This window comes from Bufo bufo, chromosome 4, assembly GCF_905171765.1.
Source record: "Bufo bufo chromosome 4, aBufBuf1.1, whole genome shotgun sequence".
Lineage (NCBI taxonomy): Eukaryota > Metazoa > Chordata > Amphibia > Anura > Bufonidae > Bufo > Bufo bufo.
This window is the reverse complement of record NC_053392.1, coordinates 21,338,723-21,353,072: the sequence shown is the minus strand read 5'-3', so window position 1 is coordinate 21,353,072 and position 14,350 is coordinate 21,338,723. Positions and strand designations below refer to the sequence as shown.

Genomic DNA, 14,350 nt, shown 5'->3' with positions numbered 1-14,350 from the left:
GAAGAGCCTGAGCCTGCTACTGAAAGGGGGAGAAGCCTGAGCCTGCTACTGAGAGGGGGAGGAGCCTGAGCCTGCTACTAAGAGGGGGAGGAGCCTGCTACTGAGAGGGGGAGGAGCCTGAGCCTGCTACTGAGATGGGGAGGAGCCTGAGACTGCTACTGAGATGGGGAGGAGCCTGAGCCTGCTACTGAGATGGGGAGGAGCCTGAGCCTGCTACTGAGAGGGGGAGAAGCCTGAGCCTGCTACTGAGAGGAGCCTGAGACTGCTGCTGAGAGGGGGAGAAGCCTGAGCCTGCTACTGAGAGGGGGAGGAGCCTGAGCCTGCTACTGAGAGGGGGAGAAACATGAGCCTGCTACTGAGAGGGGGAGGAGCCTGAGCCTGCTACTGAGAGGGGGAGGAGCCTGAGCCTGCTACTGAGAGGGGGAGAAGCCTGAGCCTGCTACTGAGAGGGGGAAGAGCCTGAGCCTGCTACTGAAAGGGGGAGAAGCCTGAGCCTGCTACTGAGAGGGGGAGGAGCCTGAGCCTGCTACTGAGAGGGGGAGGAGCCTGAGCCTGCTACTGAGAGGGGGAGGAGCCTGAGCCTGCTACTGAGATGGAGAGGAGCCTGAGACTGCTACTAAGATGGGGAGGAGCCTGAGCCTGCTACTGAGATGGGGAGGAGCCTGAGCCTGCTACTGAGAGGGGGAGGAGCCTGAGCCTGCTACTGAGAGGAGCCTAAGACTGCTGCTGAGAGGGGGAGAAGCCTGAGCCTGCTACTGAGAGGGGGAGGAGCCTGAGCCTGCTACTGAGAGGGGGAGAAGCCTAAGCCTGCTACTGAGAGGGGGAGGAGCCTGAGCCTGCTACTGAGAGGGGGAGGAGCCTGAGCCTGCTACTGAGATGGGGAGGAGCCTGAGCCTGCTACTGAGAGGGGGAGGAGCCTGAGCCTGCTACTGAGAGGGGGAGGAGCCTGATCCTGCTACTGAGATGGGGAGGAGCCTGAGCCTGCTACTGAGAGGGGGAGGAGCCTGGCTGAGGACACAAGAACCAGCAATACAGAGCCAGGAGGTGAGGAAGGGATTTGTATGTAATGTAGTGTAAAAGAGTGCCTGCCCTGCTTGTATGACAGTGTGTGTATGTGAGAGTGCCTGCATGTATGACAGTCTGTGTATGTGAGAGTGCCTGCATGTATGAAAATCTGTGTATGTGAGAGTGTCTGTATGTATGACAGTCTGTGTATGTGAGAGTGCCTGCATGTATGACAGTCTGTGTATGTGAGAGTGCCCGCATTTTTGACAGTGTGTGTATGTGAGAGTGTCTGCATGTATGACAGTCTGTGTATGTGAGAGTGCCCGCATTTTTGACAGTGTGTGTATGTGAGAGTGTCTGCATGTATGACAGTCTGTGTATGTGAGAGTGCCTGCATGTATGACAGTCTGTGTATGTGAGAGTGTCTGCATGTATGACAGTCTGTGTATGAGACTGCCTGCATGTATGACAGTCTGTGTATGTGAGAGTGCCTGCATGGATGACAGTGTGTGTATGTGAGAGTGCTGCATGTATGACAGTCTGTGTATGTGAGAGTGCCTGCATGTATGACAGTCTGTGTATGTGAGAGTGCCTGCATGTATGACAGTCTGTGTATGTGAGAGTGTCTGCAAGTATGACAGTCTGTGTATGTGAGAGTGTCTGCATGTATGACAGTCTGTGTATGTGAGAGTGCATGCATGTATGACAGTCTGTGTATGTGAGAGTGCCTGCATGTATGACAGTCTGTGTATGTGAGAGTGCCTGCATGTATGACAGTCTGTGTATGTGAGAGTGTCTGCATGTATGACAGTCTGTGTATGTGAGAGTGCCTGCATGTATGACAGTCTGTGTATGTGAGACTGCCTGCATGTATGACAGTCTGTGTATGTGAGATGCCCTGTATGTATGACAGTGTGTGTATGTGAGAGTGTCTGCATGTATGACAGTCTGTGTATGTGAGAGTGCCTGTATGTATGACAGTCTGTGTATGTGAGAGTGCCTGCATGTGTGACAGTCTGTGTATGTGAGAGTGCCTGCATGTATGACAGTGTGTGTATGTGAGAGTGTCTGCATGTATGACAGTCTGTGTATGTGAGAGTGCCTGCATGTATGACAGTGTGTGTATGTGAGAGTGCCTGCATGTATGACAGTCTGTGTATGTGAGAGTGCCTGCATGTGTGACAGTCTGTGTATGTGAGAGTGCCTGCATGTATGACAGTGTGTGTATGTGAGAGTGTCTGCATGTATGACAGTCTGTGTATGTGAGAGTGCCTGCATGTATGACAGTCTGTGTATGTGAGAGTGCCTGTATGTATAACAGTCTGTGTATGTGAGAGTGCCTGTATGTATGACAGTCTGTGTATGTGAGAGTGCCTGCATGTATGACAGTCTGTATATGTGAGAGTGCCTGTATGTATGACAGTCTGTGTATGTGAGAGTGCCTGCATGTATACAGTGTGTGTATGTGAGAGTGCCTGTATGTATGACAGTCTGTGTATGTGAGAGTGCCTGCATGTATGACAGTCTGTGTATGTGAGAGTGCCTGCATGTATGACAGTCTGTGTATGTGAGATGCCCTGTATGTATGACAGTCTGTGTATGTGAGAGTGTCTGCATGTATGACAGTGTGTATGTGAGAGTGCCTGCACGTATGACAGTCTGTGTATGTGAGAGTGCCTGCATGTATGACAGTCTGTGTATGTGAGAGTGTCTGCATGTATGACAGTGTGTATGTGAGAGTGCCTGCATGTATGACAGTCTGTGTATGTGAGAGTACATACATGTATGACAGTCTGTGTATGTGAGAGTGCCTGCATGTATGACAGTCTGTGTATGTGAGAGTACATACATGTATGACAGTCTGTGTATGTGAGAGTGTCTGCATGTATGACAGTCTGTGTATGTGAGAGTGCCTGCATGGATGACAGTCTGTGTATGTGAGAGTGCCTGTATGTATGACAGTGTGTGTATGTAAGAGTGCCTGCATGTATGACAGTCTGTGTATGTGAGAGTGCCTGCATGTATGACAGTCTGTGTATGTGAGACTGCCTGCATGTATGACAGTGTGTATGTAAGAGTGCCTGTATGTATGACAGTCTGTGTATGTGAGAGTGCCTGTGAGGATGTGTGAAAAAGACCCATTCATTTTAATGGGGCTACAATTGATGCAGACAGCACACTGCGTGTTGTCCACATCCGTACTTCTGTTCCTCGGCCCTGCAAAATAGATAGAACATGTCCTATTCTTGTCCGCAATTGTCTCTGTGTTTTGCGGATCCGCAATTTGCGAACTGCAAAACACATATGGCCGTCTAAATGGTCCCTTAGGCTGGCACCACAAGGTGGCTGTGGCTGCAACACACATTGTGCCGCCAAAGCCAAAGCAACACTACGCTACACCGCAACTAGTAAAAGTAAATGGGTCCGCGACCCAACGGTCACACAAAATCCAACCTGCCGAATTTCTGATTGTGATTGTAAGAATCTTGAAGGTCACAATGCGACCCCGTTCATTTTACCTCAATGCATTGCAGCATTGTGCCTGCTGTGATCCTTGGTTGCCCGACACATTGTTGGTCAAAAGCAGCGTGCGGCCTTACCTGCTCCTTGGTCTTCCAGGATTCTGCGCGTATTGTATATGTTTACGTCTGTATGTGTGGTTTGTGGAGGGGGGGGGGGGGCAGGCACATTCTTTGCCCAGGGGCCCTCTGCTGTCTGTGTCCGCCCCTGGTAGGAGCCAGCCATCTATTTCTACTGTGCCCAGGGCTCGAGGAGACGCTATAGATTACACCATGGAAGGTAGACCCGCTGGGTGGAAAACATCACAACAGATGAAACATGCCAGCATAACATAATGTGAAAGTCAGACCCATCACCCATAGTTGATTTTATCCATAGATATACAATATATGGATGAAGCCAGATGAGCTGAGATGAAAGCATTTTATTTTCGTGTTTTTGAAGAAAAGAGTTTGGAATATTAATGGTGTCTTCGTGGTATTAAAATGGTGTTTTGTTCTAACACTTGAAGATCCTGAGACATTTGGATTTAAAGAAAGAAAAAAAAAAAAACAATCTGCGTTGGCCGGGAATCGAACCCAGGTCAACTGCTTGGAAGGCAGCTATGCTCACCACTATACCACCAACGCCTCATGTCAAAAATACTCCAGTGCTCTCTTCTAGATTCCGTCACTTTCCATGGGATGTGCTCACAGGAGTTTTCCATCCTCTGCGGTTCAGTAGAGGACCTTCAGTCTGCCCACTATACACCAGTCAATGATATTTCATTGCTCTCTAAGGATCTTTTCTCAGTCACAGACCCCACTTCTCAAGGGTTCTCTCTCTCTGTCACCATCCCCTGTGATCCATCTCGCTCATGTTCCCTCTTTGTTATGTCCAGTAGGCAATCCAACTTCAGAACCCTCTTCCACACTCACATCAGATCGCTGACTCTCAAGGCCTCCCACTATGCCATCCTTCCCATTGTCTAGTCCACTCAGTCCACTCTAGACCAGGAACATTTCCCATGTCTGCATGTAATAGGGTTGGAAACCTCTTACAACAAAGACCGTATCCTTTACCTTACCTGTTGCTATGACTTACTGTTTGACCATATTGTGATACCTCCTAGGTGAACTGTAAGGTGACTGGTTCTAGAACATGTCATTCCATTTATGCATGCTTTTATGTCCCCCAGTACCTGTACTAATATGTGATTTAAATGTATAAAATAGAGAGGGCTCACCTATATATTCAAGAGTGGAACAGGGTGCTCCTATCAAGAGGATTCACCCAATCCTCTGGAAAAGAGGAAAATCGGAAAGAGAAATGGTAGGGCACACCAGTATCAGGAACCACACAGATATTGGATAAATTAATGTATTATTTTATTATATTATTAGTGATATACTTTTAATAACCATTAATAAAAATATCATAAAAATATCAATTTCATAAACATTCATAAAAATTTCATAAAAACTACTTAAAAAATATACTAATACATATAAGAATTATTCAATAATAACACATAGCTACAAGGTATATATAACAATAATGATATAAAACTCCTATATTTTGTGCTAATAATTCAACTATATGTATGCCAGAGTGTATTTGAGGAGGTAATTAATGTCCTTCCAATAGAGTTATTTAACTCATTCAATACTCCGATATAAGGAAAAAAGTTTGTTGGTTTGGATACAGTCTTTAGGGTAGTCACAGATATCTTTGCAACTGTTGCGACTCAATAGTTGCAATCTGTATTAGAGTGTTACACTGTTGCTGGATTTAGTAACAAAGAGCCGAAACTAGTTATACTCACAATTTCTGATGTAGTGATGTCGGCTTTTACTGCGTCACAGGTGGCGTCCCACGTGTGATAGGCAGTGAGTTATACAATTGCCAGCAAGTATAGATGATGCGGCTATAGGATCTTCGGTGTATTTGTATAGCCGAGCTGTATTGGAGATGAATCAGTTATTCAGCAAAAGTGGACAAAGTCACACAGCTGGCTCTCCAAACAGGCAGATATCCGGCTTATCTCCGCTTATTCGCGATGCAAAATCACCGATCCTTTGCTTGTCTTTCCTTTCATTTGAGCTCTTTGAGTCTTCCGATGCCGTACTTTATTCCATGGGACGATTACCAAACGCGTTTCGGAGTTAACTACGACTGACACCCTACAAATATGTATGCATTGTACAGAAGGTATATGAAGTATACTATGATGTGTGCATTGCTGAAGGTAGGTGTGTTTGAAATTTAGGATTGCTGCCATCTATGGAGCAATTGCATTATCATGGTTGGATAATTCATGAGATGATGCAATACCGTCTGATCAGTTTTTTGGTTGGTTATCACCTGGAAGGTCCTTGAGTAAGTCCTTGAATCACATGGCTGAGAAAGAACGATTGTGGAAGAATGAGCTGATGGCTGCAGCTTGAGCCAGATCCACTGATGATCCTGTAGGAACTTGCGGAAGTGGTTGTTACTGGAAAGAAGGAAATATCACCTAAGGGAATTGCTAGGGCCAGGGGCATAGCTAAAGGCTCATGGGTAGAGTTGAGCAGGCATCTGGATTTTCGGGTTTGGCCGAACTTCACAAAAAAGTTCGAGTTCGGGACCTGAACTTGACCCCGAACCCTATTGAAGTCAATGGGGACCCGAACTTTTGAGAACTTAAATTGCTCTAAAAAAGTAATGGAAAGGGCTAGAGGGCTGCAAATGGCAGCAAAATGTGGTTAAGAGCATGGCAAGTGAATAGAGGATAGGGAAATGACTTAAAATAACATAAAATATGTAAAAATAAAAAATAATAATCTTGATCTAGGAGGAGGAGGTCCATATGGAGTAGGAGGTAGAGGAGGCCGTGGACGTAGCGGTGTAGGAGGAAGCGGTGGTGGAGGAGGAGGAGGTATTTTTTTTATATTAGGGTACACCCCAAAAGAGTGGGAAATATCAAAAATACAACAATGAGCAATTGCGCTGCAGTATATCAATGGCTGGGTAAGGCCGGTATACATGTCCATTCTGCACAAGGTACAGACAAGTCTTGTGGGATCCAAGCCTGGTTCATTTTATGAACGTGAGCTTGTCCACATTGTGCATGTTTGTTTAGTACTCGAAACAGCGCAACAAGGAACACAGGTCTCGCATGGAGGGCCAGTCATTGGTGGTGAAGTGGTGCTGTTCCGCCGAGCGACTCACCCGTGAGTGCTGCAGCTGAAACTCCACTATCGCCTGCTGCTGCTCGCACAGTCTGGCCAGCATGTGCAAGGTGGAGTTCCACCTGGTGGGTACGTCACATATGAGGCGGTGAGCGGGAAGGCCGAAGTTACGCTGCAGCGCTGACAGGCGAGCAGCAGCAGGGTGAAAATGCCGAAAGAGCGCACCACCGCAGCAAGGGACCGAGAACACCAAAGCCACCTCCAAGGAGTTCCCTGGTGTGGCAGTTCTTCAGACAATGTGCTGACGACAAGACACGAGTGGTTTACACGCTGTGCAATCAGAGCCTGAAGCGAGCCATAAACGTTCTCAACCTGAGCGGAACCTGCATGACCAGGCATCTGAGTGCAAAGCACGAGCTGCAATGGAGTAGACACCTCAGAAACCAAGAAAGGTCTCTGGCTCCTCCTGCTTCCTCTTCTGCTGCAGTCTCAGTCTCTTCAAGCCCCTCTGGAGTGACAGTGTCACCTGCCACCCCGCAAACAGAGGATCTGCCAGCAACGCCACCACCTGGGTCACCAAGCATCTCCACAATGTCCCACCGGAAGCGTTTAGTGTCTATCTCCCAAACACTGGAGCGAAAGAGGAAGTACCCCCCCCCCACCCTCCCGTGATCCCTGGCCCTGAATGCCAGCATTTCAAAATTACAGGCCTTTGAAATGCTGTCATTCCGTCTGGTGGAGACGGAAAGTTTTAAAAGCCTTATGGCGGTGGCTGTCCCACAGTACGTCGTGCCCATCTACTTTTCCAGATGAGCCATCCCTTCCATGCACAACCAAGTGGGGGACAAAATCAGGTGTGCACTGCGCAACGCCATCTGTGGCAAGGTCCACCTAACTACGGATACGTGGACCAGTAAGCACGGTCAGGGACGTTATATCTCCATAACAGCACACTGGGTAAATGCAGTGGAGGCTGGGGAGTTTGGCCCATGTCCTTCCACCACTGAGGATTGCAGGGCGCTTCTCTTTGCCTCCTGTTGCTTCCTCCTCCTACTCCGCTTCCTCATCCTCTACCGCCTCCTCATCCGGTCAGCGTAACACCTTCACCAGCAACTTCAGCACATCCAGGGGTAAACGACAGCAGGCAGTTTTAAAACGTATCTGTTTCGGGGACTAACCCCACACCGCGCAGGAGCTGTGGACGGGCCTTGAACAACAGACCGATGAGTGGTTGGTGCCAGTGAGCCTCAAGCCCGGCCTGGTGGTGTGCGATAATGGGTGAAATCTCATAGCAGCTCTGGGACTAACCGGTTTGACGCACATCCCTTGCCTGGCGCATGTGCTGAATTTGGTGGTGTAGAAATTCCTTCAAAATTACCTCAATATGTCAGAGCTGCTGCTCATGAAACATAAGTGGTTGGGCATCGGTGCACTCAATCTCTTCCACTTCTCGGGCAGGCTATGTGGATGGGCCTGGGAAACCCTGCTAACAGAGTCATCAAAAAGCATAACAGACCGCTGCATGACTTGTGGCTCAGACTGCTTTGGTGATCTGAAAGGGGGTGAGGTGAAAGACTGATGGACATCGGCTGCAGGTGCCAATTCTGATCTTTCAGCAGCTTGTATTTGACTGTCACAAATGCAACAAAGGCCGCAAATGTATTATCTTGCACAAAATGGGTTTTTCTTTTAAACCCTGAATATAACTGCAGTATTTAAAGCTTGTATTTGACTGTGACAAATGCAGAAAAGACACAAAATGTAGTGTCTTGCCCAAAATGAGTGTTTTTTTAAAACCTGATTATAACAACAGTATCTAACGCTTGTATTTTACTGTGACAAATGCAGAAATGGCCCCAGATGTAAGGTCTTGCACAAAATGGGTGTTTTTTAAGCCCAGAATATAACTGCAGTATTTAAAGCTTGTATTTGACTGTCACAAATGCAACAAAGGCCACAAATGTATTATCTTGCCCAAAATGGGTGTTTTTTTAATACCACAATATAACAGCAGTATCTAACGCTTGTATTGGACTGTCAGAAATGCAGCAAAGGCCCCAGATGTAGGGTCTTGCACAAAATGGGTGTTTTTTTTAAACACAGAATATAACTGCAGTATTTAAAGCTTGTATTTGACTGTCGCAAATGCAGCAAAGGCACCAGATGTAGGATATTGCCAAAAAACTGTGTTTTTTTAGAACCAGATTATTATTGCAGTATTTCAAGCTTGGATTTGAATGTCACAAAAGCACATATGCTGTGCTGGTGCACTGAGCTTGCATAAAATGGCCGTCGCCGTCCACCTAACTAACAGACGGATAAAAGTTATTTTTCTGTGTCACTGGGCTCAGGGCAGGGTAAAAAAATGGTGCACTGCACCCACAAAACAAAATCGCTATAGATCGCAGAGTTAACAAACACTTCGGATAACAGATTTTTTCCTATTCTCTCCCTCACAGCAGCAGCATCCTCTCCCTACACTAGTAAGAGCAGAGTGATGTGCAGCGCTACATGACTGCAGCTTATATAGAGGCTGGGTCACATGCTGCACTGGCCAATCACAGCCATGCCAATAGTAGGCATGGCTGTGATGGCTTCTAAGGGCACAAGAGTTAAACGCTTGTTGATTGGCTGTTCTGCAGCCTTTCAAAAAGAGCCAAGAAATCGCCGAACTCGAACCTGAACTTTTACTTAAAAAGTTTGGGTTCAGGTCCAGGGTCCAAAAATCCTAAACTTCGGTACGAACAGTTCGAGTTTGCTCAACCCTACTTATGGGCCCTGGTGCTCTCGATGCTCCTCTCCAGATGCAACTAGACTCTGCCACTGTGTCTCAGGAAACCAGATGATAATTGAAATTGTGCAAGGCTCCAAACAATGGCAGGTCATCCCAGACAATAAATTGGACAACCTCCAGCACTCTAGTTGTTCTGAAACTACAACTCCCAGAATCCTGCTTTCACTTCTATAGGAGTTGCAAGAACAGCCGAGTGAGGCCTCTTTCACACGGGCGTGTCCGGATTATTTCCGGATGCGTCCCGGTGCATTGCGGCAAACCCGCGCGAGTAGGTATGCAATTGCAGTCAGTTTTGACTGCGCTTGCGTTCCATTGTTCAGTTTTTATCACGCAGGTGCAATGTGTTTTGCACGCGCGTGATAAAAAACTGAATATGGTACCCAGACCCGAACTTCGTCACAGAAGTTCAGGTTTGGGTTCAAGGTTGTGTAGATTGTATTATTTCCCCTTATAACATGGTTATAAGGGAAAATAATAGCATTTTGAATACAGAATGCATAGTACAATAGGGCTGGAGGGGTTAAAAAAAAATTAAAAGAATTTAACTCACCTTAATCCACTTGTTCGCGCAGCCGGCATCTCTTCTGTCTTCATCTGTGAGGAAAAGGACCTTTGATGATGTCACTACGCTCATCACATGATCCATCACCATGGTGATGGATCATGTGATGAGCGTAGTGACGTCATCAAAGGTCTTTTTCCTCACAGATGAAGAGAGAAGAGATGCCGGCTGCGCGAACAAGTGGATTAAGGTGAGTTAAATTATTTTGAAATTTTTTTTTAACCCCTCCAGCCCTATTGTACTATGCATTCTGTATTCAAAATGCTATTATTTTCACTGATAACCATGTTATAAGGGGAAATAATAATGATCGGGTCCCCATCCCGATCGTCTCCTAGCAACAGTGTGTGAAAATTGATTTTCACACAACCCCATTTATTTCTATGGGGCCTGCGTTATGTGAAAAACGCCCAAAGAGGAGCATGCTGCGATTTTCACGCAACGCACAAGTGATGCGTGAAAATCACCGCTCATGTGCACAGCCCCATAGAAATTAATGGGTCCGGATTCAGTGCTGGTGCAATGCGTTCAACTCACACCCGTGAGAAATCTCGCCCGTGTGAAAGGGGCCTAAGAGTGCATGCCGGGAGTTGTAGTTTCACAGCAAATGGAGTTGTGAAGGTTGCTGATCCCTGATCTACACATACGCATCATATTAGGTTTGGGGAGTACATACTGTATGGGGACACAGATAATCCAAGGGTACCTTCTAGAAGTCATACTGTCACGAACCAGTGGGTGTGAACCCACTGTGTCACGTGTCCTACCGTCTCTAAGGGCGTTGTCTAAGAGAATCCCTCGTTATTCACAGTACCCCTGATGGTGGGGATAGACTTTCTCGAGGGGAACACCAGGTCGCTACCTCTTGAGGATTGGCACACGAGGCAGCTGGTCCAGATGGACCAGGAGGTGCAGCACGCCAGACCTGCAGGGTATTGCGACAGTGAGGTCACGGTTATGGGCAATCGAGGGTTACTCACTTTTTGGAGGAGAATCCTGGGCAGGCATGCGGCAGTGAATGAGAGGTAGACACAAGTTCCTCTGGGACAGACTCTGGATGTAGGGACCAGACCTGATGGTGTGTGAGGTGCCCTGGGTGTTGCAGGTGTTTTGAGTGCCTGAGGCAAGGTCCCTGTAACAGTGGCACACCGATTTGTAGGAGGATTAATGGAATACACAGGTGGTAAACCAAACGTTGCTTTACTTTAGGAAACAGTCCAACTTTATACAGACAGTTGCAGTAGGTGATAATGATGCAGTTCTTTATAGTACAAATGCACAGCAGGTTTACTTCACAGCACAGCAGGTTTCAATCTTGCAAGATACTTGGAGGGTACACAGTTAATGCTTTGCAGTATAATGCTGCTCTATCCCCACAGCTATTCTAGCTGGCTGGATCCCAAGGCCGGATGCCTAATTGCTGGCTTGAATCCTTGGTATATCAATTCCTTCCTCCAATATTGGCACTTGCTTTAATTATTACAGTACCTTTGCTGATTAGCTGGATTCTCTGCTGAATTAAATAGATGACTGCAGGTTTCTCCCAGGAGGTGCACTCCTACTACTGGGATGTCTCTACTGAGCTAAGCTTAGCCTCAGGAGCTTCAGGTTGACTAGGTGTCGCTTCTAGTTCCCTGGAATACACTAACTCTCCCCTGTCTGGGCCTACCTATATATACTTAGGGCTCTCTAGCTCCCTCTAACGTCTAGGAGGCTAAGCTACACCCTAACAGGCCTGACACCCAGATAACACAGGGAAATGCATATTAAACATCACATTAATGCAAAAGACATGTTAACCCTTGTGTAGCGCCCACCTTTACCTAGTGGGACACTACATACCCCCATGCTACAACGTTGCCCGTCCTCGGCGCAACATGAAGGTGCCCTGCTCAGTTGGATACTGCAGCCTGAAAGACAAAAATGGAGAACAGGCATACACAGTAATCACCACTTTATCAATGGAAATATAATAAACAGTTTTACTGAAAGTGCGGTGACAAGGGGCGTTGTTCTCTTCTCTCAGGATAAAGTAAGGGAACAGGGGCGCTGACCTGGTGCAGAGTATCAATAATACCTGGATAGTCCATAATAATAGTCCATAGAAGATATAGAACAAAATAACAATTCTTAGAGGCTCAAGGAACACAATGAGTCCATACCCAAGGCTTGTAGAGGGTTAAACAGGGGTTTCCCGTGAGGGGCTACCTGGGCCCATGATGTAGTCTCCAAACCTCACAGGTGGGTGCCCCCTGGTAGACCGTGTGGACCTTCTTACTGGCAGAGGTTCTTCCTGCCTGGACTCAGGAAGGTCAGAGGAGCCCACCGCCTCTGGAGCTACTTCAGGAGCTCTCTGGGGCAAGGTGTCCTGAGGCTGAGGGCTAACAGGAACTGGAGCTGGAACCATCAAGTTCAACCAGGGTGTGAGAAACCAATGGAGCGGTTCTTTGTCATAGATTAAGTTCTCCACAGCCTGCATAGGGTCCACAGGTGGAGCTGGCAATTCAGTTTCAGGAGACTCCGGCTCAATGTCCTCTGCCGCCGGTTCTCCTTCTATACAAGGCTTTAAACGGTTTCTATGGACAATTTGAGAACCTTTACCTTCTCTGGAGACTTGGTAAATATGAGCTTCAGCATTGGGGATGGCATAAATAATATAGGGAATCCTTTCCCATTTACTGTCCAACTTGCTGGTTCGGTGGTTGTTTTTCAACCATACCTTGTCTCCTAGAGCTAGGGGTTCCGCATGGGCAGCCTGGTCATAGTCTTTTTGTTGTTGTTCCCGAGCACTCTCCATGCGTTCCTGAACGATCTCCTTGGCATTGAGGAGACGTCTTTGGTGCTCCACTACCCAATCAGTCCTTGGCAGTGGGTTAATCACATCCGGCACTTGCACACCCAGGGAGTGATCCGCAGGCAACCTCCCTTGTCGGCCAAACATCAAATAGAACGGGGTGTAACCGGTGGAACAATGAATGGTGTTGTTATAGGTATACATAAGCTGTGGCAACAGAGTAGGCCAATCACCCCTCGTCTCAGGGGGTACTGCTCTCAGCATTAAAATGAGAGTTTGATTCATCTGTTGACAGAGTCCGTTACCTTGCGGATGATAGGCGGTGGTCCAGACTTTCTGGCAATTATGCAGCAGGCACATTTCTTGAAACAGCTGTGACTCAAACGCAGACCCTTGGTCAGTGAGGATTCTCTCTGGGCAGCCGTAGGGCAGAAGGAAATGCTTCCAGAACGCCTCTGCTGTAGTCTTAGCTGTCAGGTCTTTCACAGGCACTGCTACGACAAACTTGGTGAAGTGATCAATAATAGTCATGGCATAAGTATACCCTGAGCGACTTGGCTCCAACTTCACATGATCAATAGCAACAAGTTCTAAAGGAGTTTTACTTACGATAGGATGGAGAGGCGCCCTCTGGTCATGGCGTTCAGTCCGCAGTCATGGCATAAGTATACCCTGAGCGACTCGGCTCCAACTTCACATGATCAATAGCAACAAGTTCTAAAGGAGTTTTACTTACGATAGGATGAAGAGGCGCCCTCTGGTCATGGCGTTCAGTCCACCCCACAGCACAGGCAGTGCATTCTCGGCACCATTTCTCAATATCTTCTCTCATCCCAATCCAATAGAATCTTCTGCGAATGGTGGCCTCAGTCTTCTGCACGCCAAAGTGTCCGGGCTGGTTGTGGTACATTTCTAGCACCAGACTGGCATCTCGACGTGGGATGAGGATCTGATATATCCTATCACAGGACACTGGATCCAGACTCCTTCTGAGCAACAGGCCTCGTTGAAAGGAATAGTTGGTGGCGATGTCTCCACAGTATCGCTAGTTCTGGGTCTGCACTCTTCCTGCGGATTCTCTCAGGGGTTTTACCACTGGTGAGGAAGTCGAGCAGTTCACCGAGGACTCTACTTTCGGACTGGAGCTTAATCCACCTTTCTTGGTCGCCTCTGGACTCAGGAACATCTGATGATGGAGGATCAGCAGCAGGGAGGTTTTCAGTATGGATATTATCCTGCTGGGCAAATTTATTGTAGAACGCTGGCATTTCCACTTCTCCCCAGGCATCCTTTGGTTCATCTGGGGCTTCTGTAGTGGGAAGCCGCGACAGGGCATCAGCGTTATCGTTGGAGCGGCCTGCCCGGTATTTTACAGTGAAATCATAGTTGGCAAGGCGGGAGGCCCATCTCTGCTCCAGTGCCCCTAATTTGGCTGTATTCAGATGTGCCAGGGGGTTATTGTCCGTGAAGGCAACAAATGGTGTGGCGGCGAGTTAGTCTTTAAACTTTTCGGTCACAGCCCACAC

General features: G+C 47.5%; 1 non-coding gene across 1 annotated transcript; it reads right to left on the bottom strand.

The window, feature by feature from the left end:
* Window positions 1-4,082: 4,082 nt before the first annotated feature.
* Window positions 4,083-4,154, bottom strand: TRNAG-UCC. Its single transcript has one exon. It is a non-coding gene; the product is annotated as a tRNA-Gly (tRNA).
* Window positions 4,155-14,350: the final 10,196 nt, after the last annotated feature.